Raw genomic sequence first — 14113 nt, forward strand, 5'->3', positions numbered from 1 at the left:
TCTGCATGCCAGCACATACCCCCACCCTCACCCCCACCCCCATCACACCAACTCCTTTCAAATGTACCACCATCACAACCTACCCATCCCAACACCTAGACCTGCATGCGACCACAAAGCATGGACACCCATCACCAAAGCATGCCCACTGCACACACACATCACCCCAACAAGCCACCCTCACAAAAGCCCCCACAAGGAAATGCCTGCACTTGGGTACACGGACACCCATCCATCACACAAAATGCCACACACAGAACCAATAATCATACCCTTATACCCCTGCAGGACCCGAACGCCACCACACCGCCACGGAGGGTACAGAGATGTCCATCCCACCCCCAGAAGAGGCCCCCAGCGATGACAGCAGCTCTGTCGACCTGGACCCAGATGACCAGCCTGGCCCATCGGGGACCTCTGGACAGTCGGTTCCCCACACACAGCCACAGGCTACAGCAGACCTCACCCCCTCTGGGAACACCAGCACAGCTCCCACCCAGCGGGCCCATGCCTCTGTCTCCAGGACACGTCAATCAGCGGTGTGTCCGCCTCTACAGGGCACCCAGGTTGACCCACCAGCCCAACAACAACAGGGACCTGGGGGCAGTGGTAGTGGGCACACCGTCCAGGGGACAGAGGCCCAGGGAAACAGGGGAACTGGGAGGGCTGCTGTGCGACGGGGGGGCAGGCCCAGGGAACCCACTCTCCAAGAGGCCCTCACCACCATCATGGGAGCATACCACCACTCCCAGGAGACGATGGCAACGGTACTGGCCAGGTTCCAGGAGATCCAGGCACAGCAGGAGGAACGCTACATTGGGTTCAGAGACGAACTGAGGAACATTGGTTCCGCAATGGGGACCATAGTCCTGGCCCTTAACCAGATAGTCACCACATTGCGGGACCATGTGGCACCCCAAAGGGCCCCTGTCACTAGCTCAGGCCAGGAACAGCCTACCACCTCCGCCGGCGCTAGTGGACAGGAGGGCCCCACACAACGACAGGCCACCAGAACCCCACCTCCTGCTGAAGAACAACCACCCCGCAAGCGGAACCTGAGATCACACAAGAAGACAGAGTAGGATTGCAAGACCCCCGCCAGCATAAGATACCCCTTGATGTCATCCCACTGTCCCACATTGTCACCCTGTCCAAACTTAAACTGCCCCTGCTCCATCCTTCCCCAGGCATATGGACAATGCACCTGTGAAACTGAGAACTGGACTCTGCCATGGACATTACTCCACCCCCACCCATCACCGTTTTACTATCATGTACCTATATGTAGCACTTGAAATAAATCACTTATTGCACTCACAATAACAGGAGTCTGCTTGTATTCTTAACAAATGTATTAGACATAACGGTGCAAAAATGTTCAGTTACATTGTGATGACAACATACCAATGACAATAGGCTGTAGTCCATGGGCAAACAAAGCAGAAGTCACGCAGTTGGTCAAACAGCTCGGAAAAGTGAAGGGAAAGTCACAATTCAGTTAAAAGGAAATGGGGGAAACACAAAAAGTAGAGACGCAGGAGGCCTGAAGTAAATGTAAAATGGCATGGGTGAATCTTACCTGTGTGCTACTGAAAATACTGTTGTATAACTGTAGCCCTGTTGTCCGTGTCGTCCTCTTCGTCTTCCTCCTCTTCACTCTCCACAGGCTCCACAGCCGCTACAACACCACCATCTGGACCATCCTCCTGCAGAAAAGGCACCTGGCGTCGCAATGCAAGATTGTGAAGCATACAGCAGGCCACGATGATATGGCACACCTTCTTTGGTGAGTACATGAGGGATCCACCTGTCATATGCAGGCACCTAAACCTGGCCTTCAGGACCCCGAAGGTCCTTTCTATGATCCTCCTAGTTCGCCCATGGGCCTCATTGTACCGTTCCTCTGCCCTGGTCCGGGGATTCCTCACTGGGGTCAGTAGCCAGGAGAGGTTGGGGTAACCAGAGTCACCTAATAACCACACACGGTGTCTCTGTAGCTGTTCCATCACATAGGGGATGCTGCTATTTCGCATAACATACGCGTCATGCACTGACCCAGGGAACTTGGCATTTACATGGGAGATGTACTGGTCTGCCAAACAGACCACCTGGACATTCATAGAATGATAACCTTTTCTGTTTCTGTACACCTGCTCACTGCCTTTGGGGGGTACCAAAGCCACATGGGTCCATGGCATGGCATGTCAATGGCACCAATGATGTTGGGGATATGTCCAAGGGCATAGAAATCACCCTTCACTGTAGCCAAATCATCCTCCTCAGGGAAAACAATGTAGCTCCGCATGTATTTCATCAGGGCAGACAACACTCTGGACAAAACCTTTGAAAACATAGGCTGAGACATCCCTGATGACATGGCCACTGTTGTCTGAAAAGACCCACTTGCCAAAAAATGGAGTACTGACAGAACCTGCACCAGAGGGGGAATCCCTGTGGGTTGGCGGATGGGGGACATCAGGTCTGGCTCCAGCTGGGCACACAGTTCATGAATAGTGGCTCTGTCAAGTCTGTAACGAAGTATAATATGTCATTCTTCCATTGTCGACAGGTCCACCAGCGGTCGGTACACGGGAGGATTCATCCTTCTCCTCGCAAGTCCCAGCGGACAGTGCCTAGGAAGGACAACATGGAGTACAGAGTGAAGCAAGCCACAGGTTCGTTCACACAGCTTGCACAGTAAATGAATCGCAATGCAGTGAAAGGCGTGTATGAGTGGCAATGCACAGCCTAGGCCTGTGTGACGCAGTAGAAATTAAGCCATGTGGGCCTTTGAAATGGCGGCTGCCTGACCTGTGAAGTGTGACAATGGGATGTGAGGTCACTGCGCTGGCTTGGCACACCGTGGCGGTAGGCGGTCGAAGACCGCGGTGCAAAGCCGCATTGGTTAACATTGAACCCTATGGGTATCAGGAGCCAATGACGATGTGCGCCGGCGGTCGCGGTACGCACCGCGGCGGTACGCACCGCGGCGGGTGTGACCGCCATTTTCTATGAGCTTAATCACTCGAGACCTGATCATCCACAGGAGAGGACCTATACTGCAAGTGCTGCTGTGACCTCGGTCTGGGAGATACTATGGCTGCTGCGACTGGGGAAAGGGCCCCTGCCTTCACTTCAGAAGAGTTGGAGAAACTTGTTGATGGGGTCCTCCCCCAGTATGCGCTACTCTACGGTCCTCCAGACCAACAGGTGAGTACACTGGGTGCACGTTGAATGAGCTATGCCTGTGTTGAGTGGGGTGTATGTAAGATGGTGGGGAGGGGAGCGAATGAGGAGTGAAACGCACAACAGATGAGAGCATGTGCCACATGGCAAGGTTGGGGAGGGGGGGCCACTCACATTTACCATGCAGAAAAGTGATGATATTTCCTTTCCCACCCTGTACATGTCACATAGGTCAGCGCCCATCAGAAGATCGACATTTGGCGTGCCATCGCCAAGGACGTCCGGGCCCTGGGGGTCCACAACAGACGGGGCACCCACTGCCGAAAGAGGTGGGAGGACATCCGCCGCGGGACCAGGAAGACCGCCGAGTCTCTGCTGGGGATGCCAGTCGTACCTTGACCCCCCTGATGTCCCGGATCCTGGCGGTGGCTTACCCCGATTTGGATGGGCGCTTGAGGACATCACAGCAGACACAAGGGGGTGAGTATCAGCACATTCTGCTATCTTTGCGCGCAGTGGAGGTGTCTGGGTTTGGGGAGGAGGGCTGTGGGTGACTTTAGGCCAGGGCGCTTTCTGTAGGCTAGTCCCCTCCGTTAGGCATGGCCCTGTGCCCCCGCCCCCCACCTCTGTAGGGTGCCAAGTACAGCTATCCATGGTCCTGCATCAGCCATGTGTGCATTTGTTGTCTATAGAGCTGTAGGCCTAGTCAAAAGTACTGAGTAGTGTACCCCGATTGCGCGGCGTAGTGCAGGGGGCTTCTGTGTCTGTCCTCTTCGACAACGGTGTTGCCAATGCATGCACTCAACCTGTCTTTATTTCTCCCCCCACCCATTTTCTTTATCTTCCTGTGCATGTGTGCATTAGCATCATCAGGCGGAGGAGAATTGGCATCGGAGCACGAGGGAGCTGCAACTCACATGGCCCCGGAGGGCCATGCTACAGACACCGAGTTCACCAGTGATACGGAGGGCGAGGGGAGCTCCACAACGGGGACCCGTGGAGACGTCAGCGACACCGACACGTCCTCGGAAGGGAGCTCCCTTGCGGTGGCGGCAACATCCGTGCCCACCGCCACAACAGGTACAGCCGCCACCCAGCACACCAGCCCCACCCTCCCAGCAGCCCCTCAGCCTTCGCTCCGTGCCCGCTCGCCCAGGAAGGCGGGCATCTCCTTCGCCCCAGGCACCTCAGGCCCTGCCCCAATTACCCCTGCTGCCCTCAGTGAGGAGGTCATTGACCTCCTCAGGACACTCATTGTTGGGCAGTCTACCCTCTTGAATGCCATCCAGGGTGTAGAAAGGGAGGTGCATCGGAGCAATGCATACCTGGAGGGCATTCATTCGGGTCAGGCTGCCCATCAACGATCGTTCAATGCTCTGGCCTCAGCACTGACGGCAGCCATTGTCCCTGTTTCCAGCCTCCCTCTTCTAACTGCCTCCACCCAGTCCCAGTCTCCTGTTCCTCAGCCTATCCCATCCACACCATCTGACCAGCCTGCACACACCTCAACACCCAAGGGCAGCTCATCCAGACATAAGCACCACAGATCCCACAAGCATTCACCCAAGCAACATCCAGATGCAGACATGCCAACAGTCACTACCACCTCTGTGTCCCCCTCCTCCTCGTCTCCCTCCTCCCTCCCTGTGACGTCTCCACTCACACCTGCATGCACACCACCATCAGCCAGTAGTCCATCACCAGCACACCGTCCAGTACAGTCTGCACACCTGCAGTCACCACCCCCACTGCCATTTACACGTCCCCTGTGTCCTCTCCCAGTGTGTCGGTCACCCCCTCTTCCAAACCACACAAACGCAGGCAGCCACCCACCCAACAGCCATCCACCTCACGACAGCCTCCGTCACAAGCACCTGCTCCCAAAGACAGCACACTTGACTCTCCTACAACCACATCCTCTTCCTCCACTCCCATTCCCACTGCACCTACCCTTCCGATTGCTCCTAAAAAACTTTTCCTCTCAAAATTTGACCTCTTTCCATCACCTGACCCACCCCCTCCATCTGGTAAGAGTCCTAAGAGCACCTCAGCCACCACCAGCCCTGCATCAAGTGTGACCATTGTGCACGGGTGTTGGAGTCCACCTTTTCCTAGTGCAGATACATCGGCCAGCAGCAAGGGGACAGCCAGCCCACCCCCTGGGAAGAGAACTCGAAAAACAAAGGGCCGGCGCGAGAAGGCTGAGACGGCTGCCACCAAGGAGCGTAGTCGTGGCCCGTCACCTGCCACAACATCAAGGGGAGGCAAGGGCCAGAGAGCTTCATCGAAGGAGGGCAAGGGCAGCAGGGCGGAGAAGTCAGCCAGCAAGCGCGCGGACCAGGAGGGCCCCACCAGCCCCATACCGGGTGTGACGGAGGACACCCACGGGCCCAGGACTCCATCACAGGAGGGGCCAGCAACCGCACGGTCAGAGGGCGACTAAGCGGGGAGTCCTGGCCAGGTCTGGCTCCCTTGAAAGACAGGACAAGCACCGCTGAACAGGGCCCCGCCGTGAAGAGCACCACTGAACAGGGCCCCGCCAAGACAAGCACCGCTCAACAGGGCCCCGCCAAGACAGGCACTGCTGAACAGGGCCCCGCCAAGACAGGCACCGCTGAACAGGGCCCCGCCAAGACAGGCACCGCTGAACAGGGCCCCGCCGTGAAGAGCACCGCTGAACAGGGCCCCGCCGTGAAGAGCACCGCTGAACAGGGCCCCTCCAAGACAGGCACCGCTGAACAGGGCCCCGCCGTGAAGAGCACCGCTGAACAGGGCCCCGCCGTGAAGAGCACCGCTGAACAGGGCCCCGCCGTGAAGAGCACCGCTGAACAGGGCCCCGCCAAGACAGGCACCGCTGAACAGGGCCCTTCCTGTCAAGCACCGCTCCGCTGGGCCTAGCCGTCTCAAGCACCGCTCCGCTGGGCCCTTCCTGTTAAGCACCGCTCCCCTGGGACATTCCTGTCAAGCACCGCTCCGCTGGGCCCTTCCTGTCAAGGACCGCTCCGCTGGGCCCCGCCGTCTCAAGCACCGCTCCGCTGGGCCCTTCCTGTCAAGCACCGCTCCGCTGGGCCCCGCCGTCTCAAGCACCGCTCCGCTGGGCCCTTCCTGTCAAGCACCGCTCCGCTGGGCCCCGCCGTCTCAAGCACCGCTCCGCTGGGCCCTTCCTGTCAAGCACCGCTCCGCTGGGCCCCGCCGTCTCAAGCACCGCTCCGCTGGGCACTTCCTGTCAAGCACCACTCCGCTGGGCCCTTCCTGTCAAGCACCGCTCCGCTGGGCCCTTCCTGTCAAGCACCGCTCCGCTGGGCCCCGCCGTCTCAAGCTCCGCTGGGCCCTTCCTGTCAAGCACCGCTCCGCTGGGCCCCGCCGTCTCAAGCACCGCTCCGCTGGGCCCTTCCTGTCAAGCACTGCTCCGCTGGGCCCCGCCGTCTCAAACACCGCTCCGCTGGGCCCTTCCTGTCAAGCACCGCTCCGCTGGGCCCTTCCTGTCAAGCACCGCTCCGCTGGGCCCTTCCTGTCAAGCACCGCTCCGCTGGGCCCCGCCGTCTCAAGCACCGCTCCGCTGGGCCCTTCCTGTCAAGCACCGCTCCGCTGGGCCCTTCCTGTCAAGCACCTCTCCGCTGGGCCCTTCCTGTTAAGCACCGCTCCGCTGGGCCCCGCCGTCTCAAGCACCGCTCCGCTGGGCCCTTCCTGTCAAGCACCGCTCCGCTGGGCCCCGCCGTCTCAAGCACCGCTCCGCTGGGCCCTTCCTGTCAAGCACCGCTCCGCTGGGCCCTTCATCTCAAGCACTGCTGGCCCATTGACAGTGCCGGTTCTGTGTCGAGCAGGTGTTCACGCTGCACTCTGGGCACCCTGCCTCCTCCAATACCAGTGGAGTCGGTTATCCATCTGATGGACTGTGGCTTTGCGCTCCCCAGGATGGTACAGTGGTCAACCCACCCACTGTAGAGACTTGAGAGACTGTGGCTTTGCACTCCCCAGGATGGTAGAGTGGGCAACCCACCCACTGTAGAGACTTGAGAGACTGTGGCTTTGCACTCCCCAGGATGGTACAGTGGGCATGGATGCCCCTCGTGGATCTTGCGTCGTGGACTCCTGTGGCTGAGGTGCCCCCCCTTCCCTTCCCCCTGAGGTGCCTGTAGTTTTATCATCTGATGCCCCAGCAGTGTTCTCTCCAACGGTATCTGGTCTCCTGTGTGGGCTTTGCCCATGTGTTTGTGGACATTGGCCCACGGACTGTGGAACTTTAACAAAATGAGCTGGACTTATTGCCTATGTATTTAGATTTGGCACTGTTCGTTTTTATTTTTTAAATTTCATATAGATAATTTTCCATGACTTCAATTAACCTATTTTACACATAAATTTTATTTATAATTTTCATTATGTCCTTGCATTTTTCCAGGGGGTTTGGGGGGTGTCACTCTGGGTAGTTGCTCTGCATTGGTGTGTAGATAGTTGGGGGGGGTGGGTGTGTCGCGTATGTGTGTGCCCGTAACCTTTCCTCCTCCCCCCTCCCCTGTGTCGTAGGTGCAGTACTCACCGTTGTCGTCTGCGCCGGTGTTCGTACTCGTGGTAGATGAGCAGGTAGACAATAGCTGGTAGGATGTTCAATTCGGGTTCCATGCTGTCCTCCCTCCTCGTGGAGTGTGTAGAAGTAAGCGTTTTCCCGTTCGTAGTCTGTTTCCGCCGTGTTTTTATCGGCGGGGCTCCCGCCCCGGAAAAGGTGGCAGATTGGTGAGTTGTGATAGGGTGGGCGGTACATTGTCTGCCGCCTGCCTGTTGCCGGTGACCGCCGCGCTGTTTGTCTGTCCCGCCGTAGCGGTCGGAGTGTTAAAGTGGCGGGCTGTGTTGGCAGTTCCCGCCAGGGTCAGAATTCCTTTTTTTTTACCGCCTGCCTATTGGCGGGTTGGCCGCCGCTTTATCACCGACCGCCAGGGTTGGAATCACCCCCATAATGTTTTTTAGTAAATGCATACTAATGTTTATTCAAAGTACATGAGTAGAAATTCTTCTAGTAATATGTTATATTAATGATTTCATGTTATGTATTTGCTTATTAACTGTAGGCCTTAAGATAGGGAGGTTTGGGCCTAATTTGCACAGCCTCATGTTTAACTGCAATGTCTGAATAAAATCGTGGGAATGTATGTTAGGAAAATCTAACACATTTATTGCTCACACAGAGTTGACCAAGCTTTAGTAGATGTCTTTAACCTTCTCATGAGAAACTGCTTGTAGAATTATGTTGTCCTTAAAGCGATACAAATGTAAACTTGATGCATGAGACTGCGATGTTCCCAAGAGCTAACAATGGATGCACTGACTAGAGTACGGAGTGTTACAAAATTGTTACATGACAAGTCGGACGATGAGAACAGAAGAAGAGGAGCCAATCATCGACATGTGAAAGAGAGTTAAGTTATGTCTTTGATTTGAAGTTTTATTCTAATTGGATTAAATGTAAACATACGATTTTCTGACCAATAACAATGTGTGAAGTTCTTTAGGAGATTTTAACTTAGCCCGACTGCCCAGAGGAGAAGGGCACTCATTCTATTCTAGTTTTAGGTTCCTGATAACTTTGTTCTTAACTTTAACTTTGAAGCTTGATAACTAAATAATTTGACACTCCCCATAGAGATTGCTGCTGAAATGGTTCAGATTGCTTAGAGACCCCTGTGTTTGAGCCATTCCCTTTCATTGTACTTTCACTGGAGAAGACAAGACGGATGTCCTACTGATGATGAGAATCACAGCTTGCAAATCCATGTTGAGGAGAGGTATAACAAAATGCTATTGTCCTTGTTGTAAATTTGTTATTTGCTTTTAGGTACCAACTGCTATTTGAAGAGCCATAGTTAGATGTTTTCCAAATTAGCGTTGACTAAATTGTTTTGCATGAAGCCCAAACATACTATTCTAATCAGAAGGTAGTTAAGGAGACATTGAACATGCTAAATTGTTAATACAAAAGGAGTTGACATTGTTTCATTTGCTGAATCGAGATGTGTAGTGAATCCTAGTTTGTTTTTAATGGGATAACAGGAGTTAGCTTAGCCTCTGGCTTGCAGACGCGTGCCCCTGTCACATAGTGACTTTTAACCTACTTAGCTTGCTCTGTCTTAGCCCATTTAACTTTTAATTCTTCTAAGATGGCTGCCTTGTTTGTAGTTAGGCCACTTGTTATGAGTTACGTTATCAGTGTCACGGTGCTAAGGCGTCAAGATCAAGCAACAAAGACAAACAAACAGTAGATGTTCACACTTAGGGATTTTGCCTCTCTACACTTTCGAGGGATTGTTTATATTAATTGCCATCCCAAGCATGTCTGTTATCTATTGTTTGGGAACACACCTACGTCAAGGGTCCTTGTAGATCTGTATAAATACATCGCACTTTAGACAGATAATCAGAGGGATTCCGACCGGAGGGCATCGCCACCATCGCTGATATCGATGCTGCAGTCGTCTTGACGCGGACCCAGTTTTCGTGTTCCTGCGGAGTCTGAGATAGAGACCTCATTCCAAGGTAATGAGGGTTGGGGTCTCCTCTCATGGACATGGCATTGGCAAATTAGGTTTAGCAAACCCAGCTCTCTTTTAGGTAGGATGTTAGGCCTCTCACATTAGGATATTAGGGCATATTACATCTCATATGTCTTTTCTATGCATTGCAAGATGGTGGGGGTCTTTGTAATAATGACTCTCATCTTCACAATTCTGTTCCTTGCATTATTCATTATGCATGCAGCCCATGCAACTTATCGCAAATTGCAGTTATGTTAAATAAATACTATTGGAACTCTACTGCATCTTTGTTCTTGCCTGTGTTTGTATGAGACATGACATATCTGTGAGAAAGGGGTAATCTCCGTTTAACCACAGCACTCCCTGAGATGTCTTATTCTCGAGTCCATGCGTAAAGGCTGCCACAAATCACCTTTTATTATTGTGTTTCTGGTGAGGTGCTGCTAGTGAGCTGGTAAGGTTGGGACAACAGTTGCGACTTGTTGTAGGAAAGGCGTAGTCGCCTACAAGCAAAAGTACTGTCATCCTTCAACCAGCAGTCTTGCCCAGAGCAAGAGTCCAAACTACGCCATGGCGCCACCAACGATGGTGTTTACGCACTAATATACGGATACCCCGACTATCACTGTCTCATAGACAATAGGTACCCTAAGTACCATTATACGGAGACGTCCGTGGTCTTTGGGAAAATCCCCCTCAGCTGAAAAGGTAACACCTGATTAAGCTGTAGGTTGTTCGAGCTCAAACTCATAAAAGGGCTTATACTCCCCATTTTGGTGTTCCATTTCTCTAAACGAAATGGCTGCTGCAATAGACATTCCTGAAAATGCTAGACAAGCACTAACACAACATTTATTAATGCATGGCCTTACAGATGAGGGCTGGGATGTCACTCTTATAATAGAAGCTAATGAAGCATACCAAACAGAAACATTTTACTGTTGGGTCACCTTTCCTGAGGTAGACCAAAGAACACATACATTCCACACATATGAAATTGCAAATGTGCCTTTACGGTACCGAGCATACCAGTATCATGAAATATCGCTCACATACCAAGAGCATCAGAACTGGTTTGAAGGCGCCCTACCACATGTACTACAAAGAGTGAGGTTAGGTCTATTAAATAATGACGGATCAACATGGCCTATGTTTGCCACCTAAACTCCTCACCCAGGCATACAAAATATGCCAATAGCAGATCTGCGAGATTTATATAATGAATTAGAGACATTATATAGACGATTAGTTCAGTTCTAATGCGAACATTGAACACAACACCAGCGCGTCCAGCACCTGGTGATTATCAATTGGCTACCGGGATTGATCCACAAACAGTGCATACTATTATGGGTAAAGTAAAGTAAAGTACCTGCGTACGGGAAAAAATACCGTTCTGGATTGCCAAGAAAACGAATCAGTTGGAAGCTGTGTTTCCCCATACGGGACCACAGGAAAAACATAGACTGCTCACTATGTGCTTGCCTTTTGGAATGGTTCCCTCGGTGGATGATTGTGCCACCTGGGGTACAGTCTTCGCTGCCATATATACTACCACACATGGTACCCCAACATTTGCCAATTTACCGGAAGTGTTAAAACAAATACAAAATAAGCATGGGGCTGCACCAGCCCTGGATTTGGGGAATAAATTAATGCATAACTTAGACGCAGTATCCTCAATAATACTCAGTAACATTAAAGGGGAAGCATTAGCACTGGCAATTCGCCAGTTTCTCCAGGAAACTCCACACCAGGAACAAGAGAGACAACTACCGAAAATGATTTCCGATACTATATTGGCAGCCAAACTAGTAAGAAATTGGAGTTACAAGGTACCGCCCATAAGGAGGGTACAAAGCAGGCACAAGAGGGCTCTAAGAAGTGCTGGGACAAACAAAAAGATTTCAAAGAAATAAGAGAGCTGATTCTCCATACCCAGAGTACTCCGAAAGGAGGTATAATCTCAGAAATAGGGAGAACATTAAAACTCCAGACAGATATACTGATTCACGTCCCTCTCGTTCCTTTCAGGACACACCGGATAGACGTAGCGAGAGAGGGGGCCGTCAAGATCGACGTCCTGAATACGTGAAAGAAAAGAAAGACTTGCCGCAGTCTACCATTAAAAAAGAAGAAAAGACTCCTCAGCAAAAGCCACAGTTTAAAAAGAAGAAGGTGGCAGCACTGACAGCTAAAAATGGCAGTATACTTGAGAACACTGTTGAGGAACAAGACGTGGGCAGTGACTCTGTTAGACAGCGCGGCAGAGGTCATGCTATGTCGCCAGAGTCTGAAAGATCATCTGGATGCGAGAGCAACTAGCGATTTCATCGCAGTTGAAACAGCGGACGGTCGCGTTCTTCCCCCGATAGGGTTTATGATTTGAAGTTTCAGATAGAGGGAGACGTGGAAGGCACTATTAGTGTGATATTTTGGGATGATCTTACTAGTGATATCCTATTAGACGAAAGAGACTGGCCACCTGAACATGTCCACAAGCTCCCACATGGGGAAGATGTCATTTTGCCTTCTTTCTCCGATCTTGTTCCGAAGCAGACAAAGAAGCCTATGCTTCTGAATGGGCTTTAGCGCAGGCACCTGCGTTATACCGCAATCATGTAGGTTGGGACAAGGAGTCTTCTTGTCATGGTATTCCCGTTAGGTCTACACCCCAACCACAGCCACAATATCCTATTAAACATGAAGCAAAAGCTCTGGTGAGGGAGATCCTCACCCAACTTGAGTACCAGGGAGTGATTGAGCCCTATACATCTGCAATGAATAATCCGTTATTCCCCATTGCAAAGACGGACCATTCAGATAGAATAGTCATTGAGTATAGACATTTAAATAGTCATACACGCACATATGTTATACAACATTCATACAGCACAGCACTAATAAACAATATAGTGTGTAAGAAATATAAAACAACATTAGACGTATCTAATGGATTCTTCTGCCAGAATTTAGAACCTGAAAGTCGGGACCTGAGTGCATTCTCATTTAACTCCCAGAAACGCTTTTGTCATTTACCTCAAGGCTATAAAAATAGCCCAGGGCTATTTTCAGCCCGTGTAACATCAACATGACATGATATTGATTCCGACGCGTTATCCTATGTGGATGATATATATCTCACAGACGACGTTCTTGACATTCATCTTACAAGGGTCGATCGACTCATTCTGGGATTTGCAGACCTCGGTTACAAATTCAATTTGAAGAAAAGCAAGATCGCCTTTCTTAGTGTATTATTTCTGGGGTATGAGCTATCAAACGAGGGAAAGAGCCTGGCCCCACACTTTCTAGAAAAATGTGCTCAACTGCACACTCCTAACACACTTAAAAAACGACAGTCATTACTAGGTTTCTTTAATTTTGGAAGGACATACATTCCAGATTATGCACAGCGTATCAAGCCAATTTAAGACTTAGTTCAGCCCAATTTTTCTAGCAGACATTGGACAATTGAACACACATGCATCCTTAGGGAAATACAACAGGACATGCTAGAAGCTAAACAATTGCACACACGTGACAATAAAACAAATTTAGTCATCCGAATAATTGCTGGTGCCATTGGATTTACTTATGTCACCTTCAATGAGGATGACACGGTACCCTTAGCGTATAAATCACATTTATACTCCAATGCTGAACAGTGTTTTGCACCTACAGAAAAGATTCTGATGGCAGTTCAGATGGCCGTCATAAAAGAGAGACCACTTGCCCAGGGGAAACAAATTATTGTTGTCTCCACGGTGCCGGCCTTAGAGGCTGTCACCAAAGTAAGCGTTCCAAACACTAAAGCATTACATCCATGTTGGATTCAATGGGCAACGTCTCTGACCACCACTGATGTTGATTATATATTCGATCCAAAACTACAGACACAAGAGTTTCTCCAGTATGAACAAGAGTACCCCGCTCCTCTAAATATTTTGCCACTAGACAGATACCATACTGTCATATGCACTGATGGTTCAGCACAACCGGCTATAGGTACTAAACATTAATACTTGCCAGCTTGCGCAGCCGTGAGCTTAGTGATGGAAGATGGAGTCTTCCACCCTCACAATACCTACGCCCAGACCTTAGGGGACTGCACAGCCCATGTGGCTGAGCTTAAAGCTCTTATTCTAGCACTCGAACATACTGAGCCAGGATGCTGGAGTTTAATAGTCTGTGACTCTTATTATTGCATCCAGTCATACAATGACTATCTCAATCATTGGAAACTGAACAGGTTTAGAGATTCTAAAGGGAACACCATTAAACACAAAATATTGTGGGGGAGGGTGGCTGATCTTAAGGATAAGCTGCTGTGTGTCCATGTAGTACATACATTGGGACACCAACGTGTAAGAGTACACGTTACTGGCAACTCTTTGGCT

The sequence above is a fragment of the Pleurodeles waltl genome, chromosome 4_1 (assembly GCF_031143425.1).
Source record: "Pleurodeles waltl isolate 20211129_DDA chromosome 4_1, aPleWal1.hap1.20221129, whole genome shotgun sequence".
Taxonomy (NCBI): domain Eukaryota; kingdom Metazoa; phylum Chordata; class Amphibia; order Caudata; family Salamandridae; genus Pleurodeles; species Pleurodeles waltl.